The 15314-nt window shown below is 45.5% G+C and overlaps 1 protein-coding gene across 3 annotated transcripts in view; it reads left to right on the top strand.

The window, feature by feature from the left end:
- The first annotated feature begins 3865 nt into the window (after positions 1-3865).
- ZNF644 (zinc finger protein 644) overlaps positions 3866-15314 on the top strand; it is an 81009-nt gene continuing 69560 nt past the window's right edge. Inside the window, exons 1-4 of one of the 3 annotated variants that reach the window (XM_037404465.1) lie at positions 3866-4004; positions 6717-6862; positions 9139-9221; positions 12545-12628. The gene's annotated coding sequence lies outside the window, so the exon portion shown is untranslated. The remainder of the gene's footprint in view (positions 4005-6716; positions 6863-9138; positions 9222-12544; positions 12629-15314) is intronic. The other 2 variants (XM_037404466.1, XM_037404468.1) reach the window with 2 other exon arrangements.

The raw sequence follows: 15314 nt of genomic DNA, 5'->3' as shown, positions 1-15314 counted from the left end.
TTGTATAGTGACATTTTTCTCATTAATGGGGACAATGTTAGAATCACAAACTCCTTCTGGATTTGGTAGTAAATACTCTGCTGACATGTGTTTTGGGAGGTGGTGGTTCTGTGTGAGGAGTGTATGTGTCTAATCCTCTGTGATATGCATACGGAACAAGAAGTATTTCTAATAGACAAGCACAGCCCTTCAAAAGAAGGGCGTTTACTGTGCCACCATCTGGCCGTCATTTTTATGCATTCTATCACCAGAGCCTAGCTCTGCAGAAGTTTTGCTGGAGGGTGACTGAAAACACTAGAAGAGTAACAACATAAACATTTTTCCTTCTAGCACTCTTCAGTATTTAAATGTAGCGCAAAACCAATGGTAACCTGACAAGAAATGAGGTATTCGTTTAAGTTCCTGTCTGAGCACTCTTACAGGACCTGCTGTAATGTTTTTTCTAGTTGGCTATTTAATTTAATTGTATTTTCTTGAGAGTATTTACACGGACTTCCGAGCGTACCGTGTGGCTTCACTGTCAGTTTAAGCAGATCCAAAGTTGGGTAGAGGCTTTGCTGCATTTTGTTTTAATAGATGGGTGTGCCTGCATGTATATGCGCATGCAGCACTAGTGAGTAACAGGGGAAAGGTGACAGTAAGATGGACTAGTCATAGTAGTCTACTAGACAGTAGAAGCTTGCCTAATAAAATGCTAAAAGTGTGTTTACGTTTAGTGTAGGTGCACATCCCTTTGAATTTTGAGCAAAGAAAATACCTCCTGCTTTTTAAAATCGACTATGCTCAAGAAAACGTGACTTTTTCTAGTCTGTGTAAATGAACAAGAACCCAAGTCCCTCTTCAGCTGTTCCTCATGGTAACCACTGTCTTGGATTTTCCCTGCTTCTGTCTGTGCTGAACATTTAGTTCACTGCAGAAGTACTGCCTGTCATATTCTGTTGCTGGGACTTTTGCAGGGCATGAAGAAGGCTGTGGGGAGGGCACCTGTTTTCCTCCTGCATTCTGGGTGACTGGGGGAAGAGGCAGCTGTCTCCTCCTCTGAGAGGCACTGAGCAGTGCTCAGGCGTGGGGACATCGGCACCCTCACGTTGGGTAGAGAAAGGAAATACAGCGAGCCAAGATCTTGTAAGCAACATTGAGGAGCTGGGATTTTGCTTGCAGGATAGAGACAAGCTTTAGAAGTGACAGGAGAAATGAGAGTTCCCTAGAGCAGGCTGAGTGGTGCCTGTGGTGCTCTGTGAACCATTTGGAAATTTTCAGATTGGAAGTAAGACTGGAAAAAAAGATACACTCTGCAGTGACACAATGAGAAGAATAATTTTCAAGCTTTTTTATTTAATCTAGCTCTCCAACAGATCAGACTTCTTATGAGTAAAGAATAATTACGTCCTGCTATTCTAATAACACCTTTTAGAAATCTGGATTCTGCAGGTGTGCTTCTCAGAAGGAAAAGCTTCTACCTAAAAACAGCTGCTAATTCAGGGTCCCTGCGGACAGGATCAAAAAGAGCTAATTATTCTTAAGCCTGGTCTTTTTCTGGTTTTATTTGGTTGGTTGATTTTAGCTTTACAGAGATAATTAGGTGCTGGTACTGCAAGTGGGTAAGTTGTAACCGATGTGGGACAACCCTGTCCACTCACCTGTATGAACTCCTGCTCGCTCAGGTGCACGAGCTCTACCGAGCTCCGCTGGAGTGTGCACAGAAGTGTCTGTCGTGTTCTTAAAGTGCTTTTCTTCTGGAAGAGCAGATCTGAGGACCAGAAGAGTTTACAAGTAACTCTGACTTCTGCTACTGACTGGATTTAATAGGCATTAAGGCTTTCCAAAGTAGCTCTTATGTTCTTTGGGCTGTTTGTCACTGTGAGACTGATAGTAAAATGTGTCATCCAATTGCAAGGTTTCAGGTGGTGGCATGGAAACATTTACCTGTCCATTGCAGGCCACACCTTTTGCTTACTTGAAGCCCTGTGAGAAATTGTTTCCTTTCCTGGGGTGGTATGATGCACAGAAGTAAGTAAGTATTTATCTGTATTCCTTCATACCCTTCATACCTTTGGGAAGCGCTAGGCTGTCACAGTGTCAGGTGCTGTAGCTGTGTAAGTGTTCACTGAAAAACCTGTGACTGCAGCCATAGGCAGAGCTGGTGTTAGACATGGAAACACTGTGATGCAGGCTTGGGAGGAGAGTCCCCAGGCTCTGGATCAGGGAAGGCACACAGAGCAGCCACATGTCCAGCGTCAGCCTCCTCAGAGCGGCTTGCCCTGGGACAAGGACAACAAGCCATTCCTCCAGCAGGGTAAGAATACAAGAAAGCCTCTCATAGATGTGTTTTTATGAACAAGTCCCTCGCATAACTTTTAATGGGGCATCTGGCCTAAGATTTTTAATTCAGTTCATCTTGTAACTAAAAAAACACAGGAGGAAAAAATACTGGACAAAGTATTGCCTTCTTCAGTGGCCCACCTTTAGGAGCCATCTGTTGTCTATATGAAGTGCTGAGACTTCTGGAGCAATGTAGGCATGTTGAGTTAGGGACATTGCTCACCTTCATTGCCTGTATTTCGCCCTGTCTCTCCTATGGACAAACTTTATGCAGATGCCACATTTTCTACTGCAAGACAAGGTCGTGCTGACTGGCCAGATGTTTTTGGACATTAGTATGGCTGGAACGTGGTTGTGAAGACACGGGAACCTCACCAGTAGTGAAAGTACTCACAGAGTAATTCTGTGTTAAGCATGTTCTGGCAGAAAAGCTTGTTGGTGCTGCTGAGCTCCGCTCCTGCCCTGTGCCAGCCGGATTTCTGTAGGCTTGTGGTGCGAAATCAGTTAAAACAAATGCGTAATCTCCAGCCCCCCGCCCCCCCTCAGCCCCCTGCCACCTTTGAGAAGCTTGTCTCCTATCACTTGGTAATGCTGTTATTGCTAGAAAAAAGTGCATGTGTGCAAAGCAGACTAAAATGCCATCTTCCATGGTTGTATTTCACTCATCCTTAAATTGGTTAATAGCCTTTGTTTCACATATACGACAAGTGAACTACATAACATGAAGAAAACAGATGCTATTGGTGGCTATTGGCGTATTTTCAGTTGTATTTTTTGTCTGTAGCTTAATTCACCAAGGCCTAGCTCTGCTTGTTAGCTTTAGAGGAGGTTGAGAGTGCTTGGGATGCTCCAGGATTCCATCCCAGCTCCACAGCTCTCTACACCGCCTGGGAGCTGCGTGGGGTTTTGTAGCTCTGGTGCAAGAGCTGGGACAAGAGCAGCGCTGTGCTCGCATTGCCAGTTACTACGTAAATACATGGGGGAATGGGGAACAAGCAGAATGGGTGATATATATCCGATATAATACGAGCGCTGGCTGGCATCTGGGAACAGCTGTGCCTTCCCGCTGACTCTGGCAAGAGATTTCACAACATATTTCTTTAAAAAAAGGTCACCGAGGAACACAGTCCCCAGGATGCACCGCACACTCGGTGCTTCAGCGCGTCTCCCGCACGGCCCCGCACGGGCCGCTTCCCCCTCGCCGTGGCGCTGGCAGCCGCCGCCCCGGGGCACCTCGGGGACCGACCGACCGCCCCGCAGAGCCGCGGCGCGGAGCCAGCCCGCGCGCCGGTGTCCCCAGGCGCTGCCGGGCCCTCGGCGGCCGCTGGGCCACGTCTCGGGGTTCGGTAGTCGCCGCCCGGAGCGGGGGGGCGGGCGCGGCCTCCCCCGCTCAGGGTCCGGCGGCGGCCGGGCCGGGCGCTTCCCGCTCGGCTGCGGCGGGGCGTTGGCGCGGCGCCCCCTTCGCTGCCCCCCCTTCGCGCGGCCGTCGCCATGGAGACGGGCGGGCCCTGCCTGGCGCGCGGCGGGCGGGGCGCGGCGGCAGCCATCTTGCCCGCCGCCTGCCAGCGGGGCCTCGGCCCGGCGGGGGCGGCCTGTCAGTCCCGCCCTGGGGTTAAATTAGGCGATGGCGCTCGCGTCTTGCCGTGCGCTCCAGCTTGGTGTTAAGTAGCACCGAGTGCAAGGTGAGTGAGGTACTGCAAAAACCGAACCATGGCGTATTGCACTGTGTGTGTCCAAAGCCCTCTCGAGGCACCTCATGATGAGGGGCAGAGCGCGCGGGGGAAGGGGTGCCACGGCGGCTAGGCCGCAGCGACCCCGGGCCGCCGCCTACCCAGGCCTCTGAGGGACCCGCTGGCTGGGCGCGCAGCCGGCCTTAGACAGGTTTTTGTGGATGTAAAAGAGGTGTCTGCCAATACTGAACACTGGTATGAAAATGTAATTTAAAAGCCAAGGCACCAACTTTGCCGTAGCACTGGCGAGAGCTGTAATTTTAAATGGGGGGGCAAGCCTAAGTAACAAAATGGCCACTTACTGTGGGCTTGAAATGTGTTTCAACAAAATTATTAAGTAAGGGACAGATGTGCTGCAGAGGGAAGGTTTAACACACCATCCTCTCGAGTTTTTCCAGATGAGGGAGTTGTGCGACCCACGTCGGAGCTGGAGTTCCCTGATGACTTTTTCGCTTTGTCATTCTTACCGATCGGGTGCAAGCCGAGCCAGCCAGGAGGCGAGGGCCACCATTTTGTCACCTTCTTCCCAGCTGCTGCACTAGTCGGTGCTGCTGCACAGAGCCGTCTTTGTGTGTGTTTCCTCCCTGCGCAGAGCCCATCTGTGTGCCTGCCTGCACCCAGCCAGCTGATCGTCCTTTATCGTGTGGAAAAGGCAAAAAGGAAAAGTGCCTTTTCTTTAATGCAGTAATAGGTTATGTGACTTTTTTGGGGGGGTCTCAGAATTTACTATCTCCTGAAAAGGAAACTGCATGCCCAAAGAAGCTCTTGGGCTGACCTCCTATCTCTACGTGTGCAGCCCCAGTTGGATGCCGGTGGGGGGAAGGGAGCAGTGGTGAGACTGCTTTGCTCTGCTCTGTCCTGTCCTGACCTTGCTGGGTTTGGCTCTGCAGCTGGGGGCGGGTGGCCCGTGGTGACTCAGCCTGGGGAAGGCTTGGGTGCCCCTGCGGTTGTGGGGGGGGGGCTGCACACAGACCCTTCCCTACAGGAGAGCTGGGTCAGCATGTGGACTGGTGTCTATCTTCACATTCCCTTTCAGAATTCATAAGATGTTAACTTTCAAAAGGGAGGTCCCCCTTGCGCAGTTATGTCAGTGATTTTTGGTTTTCAGCTATCCATGCATGAAAAATGACTGTAGGAACTGTATACTCCCATGTATGAGTAATGACTACATGGGAGCACGGACTACAGTAGTTTTGCACTGAGACTGCTGCAGTTTACATGCTCTCTTTGGGAACGTTATGAAATGTTTTTAAATGCTGGTGCATGTTAATGCATTGATTTCAATCAGTCTTTTTTTTGTCCCTTTTGGATTTGTTCAACTTAACAGCTAGCATGTCTCATGTTTGCTCTAAGATACGCCTAGCAAATTAGGCAAATTAAAAAATGCATGCAAAATATGGTGCTACGCACATGTATCAGGTTTGCTATTTATTAATAGACTCCAATTTCCATATGATAGCCTGGTGGTTTTTTTTAACTTTGGCTCAATGGAGAGTTTATGCCAATTACATGTAGTTTAACAGCTTTGAAATCTGTTTTTTGCTTTTTTTTTTAATGCATAAAGGCATGGATTCTGTTTCAGGTTTTAATTAAACTCTGCACTGACTTTAAAGATTCTATTGTCCTTTTCATTTAAATAGGACTTTTGTTAGATGTTTAACAAGACCACAGTGGGGTAATAAATCTAAGCAATTGTCCTTATTAGGAGTAGATTATCCTCAAGAGATGGAAAGTCACAGAAGTAACTAAAACCATTTGTAGAGACTGAACTAAGGCTTTTTCTTCCTGAACATTAAACAGACTTGCGAATGACTTGCTTGGGCGCTCAAATTAAATTAAATGATATGTTGTTTATTTTTCACATTTTCAGTGTAGGCTATTTGCATTTACTTAAACTTTGAGTTTCATTGAGCAGAATTCACTCCTGGGTTAGGATCTTTACTTTCAGTATACAAGCTGTAAGTGAAACTCAGTATACCCTGCAATTTATTTTGTTAGTAACCCTTGTAACACTTGCAGTTCACAGGACCCGCTGACCTAGTGAGTGTGTTCTTAATTCATTTTATGTGCCACAGTAGATGAGTCCTGACTGAAGAATTAGTCTCGCATTTGTCCCACACCTCAGCCAAGTAGAAGAACTGCAGAACATGTAGCAGTGTGCAGCTTGGCCAAAGATCTGGACTAAGATGCGTGTTTTTTGTCAGAGAAAACTTGCCACAGAACCAACAGTTCTGCCTGTTTGGCCTTTGGGTGTTTACACACTGCTAGGAGGTGAAAGGGGATTTGACTCTAATGGTTCTTTTTGTTTCAGCTGTTTGCTTCATTTGAGTGCATTTTCCATTCTGTAGGTGCTCAGGCCTTGCTCTGTTGCTGATTTTATTCATAGGTTGGCTTTTGATGGGACATCTTTACACACAGTCAAACCCTTAATTCGTGCCGTAAGTTCAATTCCCAACTTTGTTACACACATTGTAGTACATTTTTTTTAAGCCTCCAGGTATTTGGAAGCTCTGTTTTGTGGTGCCAGGTTCGAGACACTCATTTATAGGACTTCGTTCTACCCAGAAACCAACAGGCAAAGGCAGAATAAGACGCGTTGTGAGACAGGCGGGTCTTTTTCACTGGCTTCAGTTCCTGTGCTGACTGAGCTGCTGCCCTCTGCAGAGCACACTGCAGGAAGCTGGACTCCAGGGACACAGCTGCACGTGACCCACCCACGTCCGCCTCCACCGGGAAGGAGCCCACAGCCCTGCTCAGCAGATGAAGACAAACCCTTGGTTGCTGCAGCTGCACCAGCTTTCAGCCACCAGGTATTTAATGTCTTGAAGCTCTCCTGTCCGTGGGCTCCTCTATCCCTGTCCTGCAGGCCGGCGACTCTGTAGAGGCAAGTACTGTCAGCCCCCAGTCTGCTTCTGCTCCCCACATGGTACTCTGCTATATTTCTCTATTATGAGACTTGACCTCAGCTTTTCTTGTCTTCTAAGTGACCCTGTAGTGATACTTCGGGGCAGAACAAATTGTAGTTGAGGAACATAGCTCATGAATTTTAATTTCTTAAATAGACAGTTGCTACATATTCTAGGCAAAAGTGCAGATTTTGAGTTGTCTTCTGCTTTCCACATTACTCAAATGGCAAGGATTTGGGGGCATGGTAAGTCACAGAGGGAGGTGGAAAATCTGGTGCAAAGTGAGATAATGTTCTTCAGCACCATGGCTTCTCTGTGCCTTCATAGGAAACTCAGAAAAATAGGAGGTGCTGAGAGCAGATAAGTCACCTGGTTGCTGCTCTGCTTTTGGTATAAAGCCAGGGGAAAGCAGGGGGAGGAAATGCACACCCTGGCTTTTAGGGTCAGATTGCAACTCTTCCTTCCTCCCAATGCAGTGAACATTCATAGAGTGGCAAACCAAGCCGGAGTCCTGCTACTGACTCAATATGACTCAGTGCGCAAGATTATGAAGTGGCTAAGAATGCTCAGCCTTTGGGACAGATTCTGTGGAAATTAAGTGATTCTCCATCCCGTATTGTGTGGCAATTAGGCCTGATTTAGGCAATGCTGTATCTCAGACAAAATCCATGGGGCATAGTTTTGCTCCAGATTCCCATCAGCATGCGGGATTTTTCTTCTGTTTTCTTCAGCAGCAGGGCCAGGAGATAACCTGTTCTTCGCTCTGCAAGGTGAGATCAAGAGCCCAGCTCTGCACCTCGCTGAGAGATGTGTCTTGTCTCTTCCTTCTTCCCTCCACCGCTGTTTCTGGGGCTCTAAGCAGTAGTCAGGCAAGTGCTGGGGCTCTGTGCCTGCAGTGTGAAGGTGATGAGGTGTGTACAAGAAATGCAGGGCTAGCTAAATGGACTTCCACTGCTTGCTGATGTGCATGATCTGACAAGATTCCCTTCTTGACTTGCACTCTGAAGGAATGTGTTTTTTTTCCAGTGCCAAGTATATACCACAGCATCAAATGTGGCTAGATGCTGTTTGCACATTGGCTGTGCAGTGAGCCAGCAGGATTCTCCCATGTCTGCAGCAGGCTCCCTGGAGGGGAAGCAGGCTGCTCAGAAAGTCAGGGGGGTACCTGTGCATCACAGGTGTGAAAAGCTGCCCTCTTTCTGCCCTGAGGCACAAGCTTGCTTTCATTCTGTGAAACAGAAAAGCTGGGGTCCAGCAGTGGTAGGTATCCCTGAGTATCTGTAAGATGAAGGTGGTGTGTGGGTATGAGAAATCCAGTTTGCTTCCCAACATGTGTAGGTGAAGTTTGGGTGGAAAAGTAGTGGGAATGCTAAATGATTGCTGCTAACACTTACTAAGATGACAGCAAATCTCCTCTATATTAATGTTCAACTTTTGAGACTAGATTAAATCTTATTTTATTAAAGGAGGTAGGAAGCCTAGAAGTAGCTCTTTAATCTTCAACTGGAAAATACAATTTTGAAATCCATTATCTTAGGAATGCAGTAATCAAACAGAGTATTAACTGATGCGAAGCCTACTTTGAATGTTATTTAAAGTACTTCCCAGATGGAAAAAAAGTTGATAGGATAGTGTCAGGTTCACTTGGACATCTGCTTTGCGTATGCAGTTGCCCACACAAGGAAGAGAGGTTGATCAGCATATATTTTCTGGCTATATGATTGTTTGGGAACTGTCAAAGGCTAAAAAGTAATTATGTGATTCATTAATACTTCCATTTGCTATTTGTTCCAACAAAAGGCTGCTGGAACTGTATCAGTGTTATTTTATAAGCACAGCGCTGCCCATGAGGACTTCATCACAATGGGTACCCAGCATCCTGCATCTTCAGGAATCTTGAATATTAGAGAGAAAAGACATTAGTCAGTGTCTCCCCCACTACTGCCGACCTGTTCGCCTTGGCACAGTTTTGATCTCCCCTGGTCAGTCTGCACCTGATACCATGTATACATGTGTCCTCCTGTTCCCCAGACTGCAGCACTCACCTGTTTTTCCCAAAAACTAGTGTCGCATTTCCTTTCTCCTTCCCATGTTTTTCATATCTTTGCCCATTTGTACAACATACCTGCTCTCTCTGTTGTTTTCAGCTTCTAATTTAATACCACTGGTGAATTTCTTAGTCTCTCTGCAGATCATTAAAAAGAAGCTATATGGGACTGCTTGTGAAAGAAAACACTGCATTCCCAAGACAGGTTGCAGACTGGTGTGTATCAGTATTGTTTCGGAACTTTTAGCTTTGTTTAGTTCTTTAACAGACGCAGTGTGATCTCTGGATCTCTTGTTTGCCACTTCAGTTTGAGAATACAAGGAACACAAATTCAAAGTTGCAGGACTTGAAAGGACCTGTGCAACCCTAGGGAAAGGGCAGTTTGCCATGTAAGCAAAGCAAAAAACCAAATTAACAAAATCTCAGGCCAGTCACAAAACCAGTCTTTCCCCAGCCTGTGGGCAGGTAAGGGAAGCCCTTTCTTCCTTCGGGCTCTCTGTACAGTCTGTTTCAACCCACCATTGTGCTCAGTGGCAGAAATGGATGTGTGCCTGAAATACCGTCACATAGTGAAAGGCTGAGCTGGCCTGCCTGTGGTGTAAGGTGAGTGAGGGAAGTTCTGCTCGTTGTTGCCATTTTGGTTCTGCTCCTGAAAGAAGCCAGGAGACACATGATTGCTTTAATCCAGCAAAAATCTCTGGCTGATACTGCCAGGAGCATTGGTGTGCTGTGGTGGGTGGCAGAGTTCAATGAGGGAACAAATCCAACTGTGAGCTAGCAAGTTGCCTCATCAGGCCAGTACGAATATTGGCATTGACACAAAGGAGGGAGTTTGTTGGGGCAGGAAGGGAAGATGGGCTCACACAGACTGAGCTATGTCACCACAGTGTCAGTGGAAAGTGAGGCTCTTGGTGCATGAGTCTCTCCCCAGTTCCTGGGTTTAGGATGTGGATGGCAGTGGGCAGTGTCAGGCAATGCCCAGAGTGAATCTGTGCCCAGGCATTAGAGCAGCACTGGACTGACAGACTTTTCCCTTAATTTCACTTGTGCTCCCTGCTGGAGTTTCTCACTAGGAAAGCTCTGGTTCTCAGCCCTGTGTTAGGCCAGAGGACATGGTCTTGTAGTTGCGCCTCTGGGTTAAAGGATGGCCTTGGGTAGCCATAGGATCCCTGGAAAGCACCCTGCAGGCTGCATCTGCTGGTACAGGCTCTCTTCCTCCTTGGTCTTCCTCAGCTGCAGTGCAGGAGGCAGTGCAGCATTACCTGGGTGGTAACTCTTTCTTAATTGAAATTCAGACAGTGTCCAAGCAACACAGCAGTAAATAAACCGCTTGTCCCTTTGTATAGTCTCACATGCTTCATGTTGCCCCTGCCCTGCCCCTTGCCCTGCTATTAACTAGTGTTAATAATGTTGTGTGCAACTCCCCAAGCATACACTGGGAATTGGGGAGTGTAAAGGGTGTCTCGGAGAGCTGGTATCAGCAGTGAGTGTTTGAGGCTGGATAATACCCACTGGTGCTGCATGAATTTGCTGTCAGGTAACTATAGATAATGTTTAGCCTTGGTCAACAGCAGGGCTGTAAACCGAAACAAATAGCTCAGTCCTGATTACCTTTCCTAGAGGGAATGATGCAGAAGGAAATTGATTTAAAAATTAATTTTGAAATGAGCTCAAAGCTTTTTAGCAACAAGTTAGAACTTTAAAACATCTGATATTAACAAAAGAATCTATTTAAAATAATGGTAAACTGCCACCTGCTGGTAAAAAAGTAATGCACCTAATGAACAAGCAGACGTTTGAAGTGATAAACAATTCTTTTGTATTTGACATGCTACAGTCAAATATATACATGACATGGAAGCTGCATATGTTTATTTTACTGTTTTCCATCTTAATTTGCATTTTCATATAGAATATGCTAAACAGATGCCTATAACATAACTAACTATAACGACAAGCGCAGAAAACCAAAGACAATAAGAATAAAGAATGAGGACTAATAAAAGCAGATGAGCGATCAGGATGGTGACAGCCTCCAAATGTGTCCTATTTACATTGCTAATAATGAATCACAAGAGTCACTTCCTTTTTTGATCCCCCTGGTAGACCCTGCAGTATGACCAGAATTGTAGCACTGAGAAACATTTCCTGGCTTCTTCAATTTGATGTGTGTGTGTGTGGTTCCTTAGTCAAGCTTGTAAATAGGAACTGGGTCTTTAATTGTTCCTGATTTAAGTAGGTCATCTTCACCAATACACAAATCTCTTGTCTTTTTGTAAGCCAAGTCAGTTATTGAAAGGACATGGAAAATACTTATTACATAAATATGACCAAAGAAAATAATTTAACAGAGGACCACTCCCAAATTGTATGGCGTTACACAACCAGTTTCCATAAATCACAAATATATGTGCACTACAGGGGAGAGACTATCAGATTTTGTGTTTGTATAGTGCTTACCAAGTAGGTGTGCTGAACATGACTGGGTCCCTAAGGTGCTGCTGCACTATGAATAGCAGTATTAGCGTGAATTACCTCCAATGCAAACATCAGGCCACTTGCCTTTTTCATACGCATGCAATTTTCTTTTATGATTGTGGTTATTCCAAACATAGCCCATTGTTTTAGCAAACTGATCTCATCATAGGAAAAGTTTAAAACAGGCAAAGAAAAAATAGGTCAGTTCTTCCTTTGAAATCAGAGAGAAGTGTGTATTTGTAATATTTCCCAGGTTTATTTCCTTGGAGCAGGTTTGGCAGGTATGAGAGGAAGTTAAAGATTTATTTTTGGTGCTATGTACCAGATGTCATACCTACTCTTCTGAGACAGTTGCTTTTATCTCCAGCAGTACCTGCTCTAGTAGCAATGAAAAAAGTGACTTGAATCCCATTTAAAGCATGTAGTGTGCACTGTTCACATGACACTAGAGGAAAGGGAAGGCTTGTTTGGGAGACTCTAGGCAGAGTCTTTATGCGTCATCATAAAACAAACATGTTTGCATCCCTCTCAGCAGTGTTTTGTCTTTTTGAAGAAGTGATGAATTAATGTGTCCAAATCTAGAGCTTGCAACCCCAGCAGAGGCTGAAGGTCTATGAAGAAGTCCAGTTTGAAGTGACGTATTTATGTGGATGACTTTGTAGCATCCAGATAGTTCTTTGTATGGAACCATTTCTGGGGAATCTGGTGCTGTGTGTATTCCATTCATGCTGGTCTGAATCAAATGCTGCTCAGTATCTTGCCTGATGAGGCCCTGCTGGGTGGCAGAGGAACACAGAAAATGTAGGGCCAAATCCGAGTTCAGGAAAACACCACAGCTTTTTTTTACTTTTAATCTGTGGAGAATCTAGGCTGTGGTGCCTGGTCACAGAGGCATATACCCCCTGGGCCCTGTTTACTGAAATGCTCCGATAGCAACACAACATGATCAAAGAGAAACAGAGCCAGGGGAACAGTGGTGCCCATGGATACCTGTTAACGGGCGGGAGCTGAAGCACACAGTTGCCGTCAAAGACACTACTGTCCTCTGCTTTGCTCTGCAGCACTTCAGTCTCCCTGCTAACGGGGCTCTGCCTTCCAGCTGAAGCGTGACTGATGGTTGAAGTGACAGTCCCAGTTTACTCCAGGTATGCCACTGACCTGCCTGACCTGTAGGAAAGATAAGGTAAAGGCAATTAAAGCAGCATGGTCCTGTAGCCTCTAAGGGCTATAAAAATGGAAACATGGGAAACAAGCTACATGAAGGAAAGAAATGAGGATGGGGGTTCACTGTTCCCCGCTAATAGGCTAAATCAGGAGTTCAGTGAGACTGAGATTTGACCCAGCGAGAGAAAGGAGATGAATAACTCATGATCGAAAGATAGAGCTGATATGTTATGCTAGAATCACTCTGTTCAAAAAGTCTCCTGAGCCATGGAGAACTGGGGTGGGCAAGGGTGAAGAGCAGATTATAGTGATAGGAGGGTATTGTCATTACATAAATTGGAGCGGTTCAGGTTTGTTTAACTATTTAATGTCATATCCCATTTGTCTTTTCTGAGCTTGCTTTGCTGTGGGATGGGGGAGATCATGCTGATAGCACAACTGGTGGTTTGTCTGTTTACTCTCTCTCTGTGTCCAGAAAATTAAGCACTGTGTCCTGCCTATGCTATGTTCAAGGTTTGGCAAAGAGCTTTTGATGGGTTTGTCAACCTTTTGGCCAACGCTTAATCCTGTTTCCTTTTCATACTACCCCTCCTGTACTAAAATGGGAGTGGTCAGGCTAAATAACAGTTAAGCTACTAGTGATTTGCCAAGGAGCAGGAGTACCATTAGTCAGTGGCCAGTTTCTAGCAAAGTGTAGTTCTCAAGATGAATTGAGATGCTTGTCTTTGCAAGGATTACTGTATGGTGAACTCAGAAATATGATACCTATCAGTTAAGTGCTGTTCAGAAAGCAGTAAAAGATTCACTTTAAAAATCAAGAAGCATGAAATAGATACTATTTCACTGGCACAGAGAAGGGGGAAATGCTAAGAGAATCATGTAATGGCTGCACAGTTGTTAGTTTCTGTGAATATAGTGACATTTGGAGATGTCTAGTATTCATTTGAAATAAACAGCAAAATAAGACTCGTATGCTATATAGTTGTCAAAGCCAGGCGCAGCAACCGGCTAATATGCTTATCAGTCAGGCAGTGTATACAGAGATATTCTGCTTTCACACTGTCTGCTGATTGGAGTTGGGCCCGTGAGGAAGCCAGGTGATTAATCTGCAGGGGTTTATTTTTTCTGAACTGTTAATGTCCTCTGTTTCAGAGCAACAGCCCATGGCTCATTAAGCAGGGAAGATTTGAATGCAAGTGTGAAGGGCAGCACACAAAGATTCTCCACACATCTCTTGTTTGAGCCTTGGAGATTAGAAAAGTGAAGTATTGGAGAAAGTTTGTCCTGTGCTGGGGCTGAACCAGTACTTTCTGAAAAGCAATGGTACTGTTAGAAAATACTTACGTATTTCCACCAACAGGGATAAAATCTAAAGCCACAAGGCTCTTGTAAGGTGGTAGTGGACACTTGGTACTTGCCCAGAAATGCACAGCTGCCACTTCAGCTGACCTGCTGTGAGAATCATGCTCTTTATAAATCTGTTGCTCCATTTCTTTGGTGATTACATCTCTCTCTCACTGCGTTCTTTCCACCCATACTGTTGTGTCCTCTGGCATCAGATGCTGAGAAAGCAAATGGGGCTGCTGAGTCTAACTGCCTCAACAGAAATGCAACAGGGGAAATAAATACTCAGCCTGAAAGATTTTGCAATATTAGATTAATCTTAAGGGGATCATCTTGAGGTTATTACCCACCATTTATAGGCTGTGTTGTACCTGTTTCTAAAATTAATTTCTGCCATCAGCTGAAATGTTTGAAAACATGTTGATTTAGAGAAAATATTTTTTTCTGACAATATGGTATTAAGCATTAATTTATTAACACCAGTAACTTTCTTGAGAAATAGGGAAGTATTTCAACATTGTTTTTGTAGGTGGGGAAACTTAAGGCTCAGATGTATAGATTTAGATCTGCATATTCTAGTGTCTGCTAATTAGGCCTTTGGCCCTTCTCACTTTCACTCAAGTCTTTTCCTCACCTGAATTCCTGGTCATGGAGCAGATGTGTCCTACACAGCTCCTGGCACCTCTCTGATTGCATCCTGTGAGCAAGTCCATGCTGGGAGGTAGTCAGAAGGATGGGTTATAGAAAAGGGGCAAGGAAGATGAGTGAATGACCATCTTGCTTCAGGCTGTAAGAAAGATCCGCTAAGCTCCCATTTTAAACCTAGGAATCCGGAGTGGAGGCTGGCTGCACTGGGACCAAGGCTCTGTGCTTCCACTCACACATGTTCAGATTGGACAAAGCAAAGACAATAAGCCAATATTGGAAATACAGACTAGAGTTGCAAAATCATGGGCTCAATCTAATAATTTACTGGCTCCAGAAACAGGAGACTGTTGTAATTATCATGGACAACAAGGTCATTGGAAACAGGAGTACCCAGTATAACAAAACAAAGCCTCCCCAAAAGACCTCTCAGTCCTATGGTGCTCTGTAGGCTGCTCTATAGGCTGCTCTACATGTAACTATTACATTATTAGATATTAACCCATGATCTGGACTCCCACTGAGCTGTGGAGGTGCAGTGACAGTGGGAAAGGATTGAGGATGCTTGTGAGAAGGAAAAGCAAGCAGCTTTTAAGGGTTTCTGGGCTTTGCTCTCTGCTGAACCTCTACTGTTTTTTTCTTTATTTTTCTCTCCTGTTATGCTTTAAAGTTCTACTG

Source organism: Falco rusticolus, chromosome 11 (assembly GCF_015220075.1).
Source record: "Falco rusticolus isolate bFalRus1 chromosome 11, bFalRus1.pri, whole genome shotgun sequence".
In the NCBI taxonomy this organism is placed as follows: Eukaryota; Metazoa; Chordata; class Aves; order Falconiformes; family Falconidae; genus Falco; species Falco rusticolus.
Note: the sequence above shows the minus strand (reverse complement) of the source record. Positions and strands in the feature narration are given on the sequence as shown.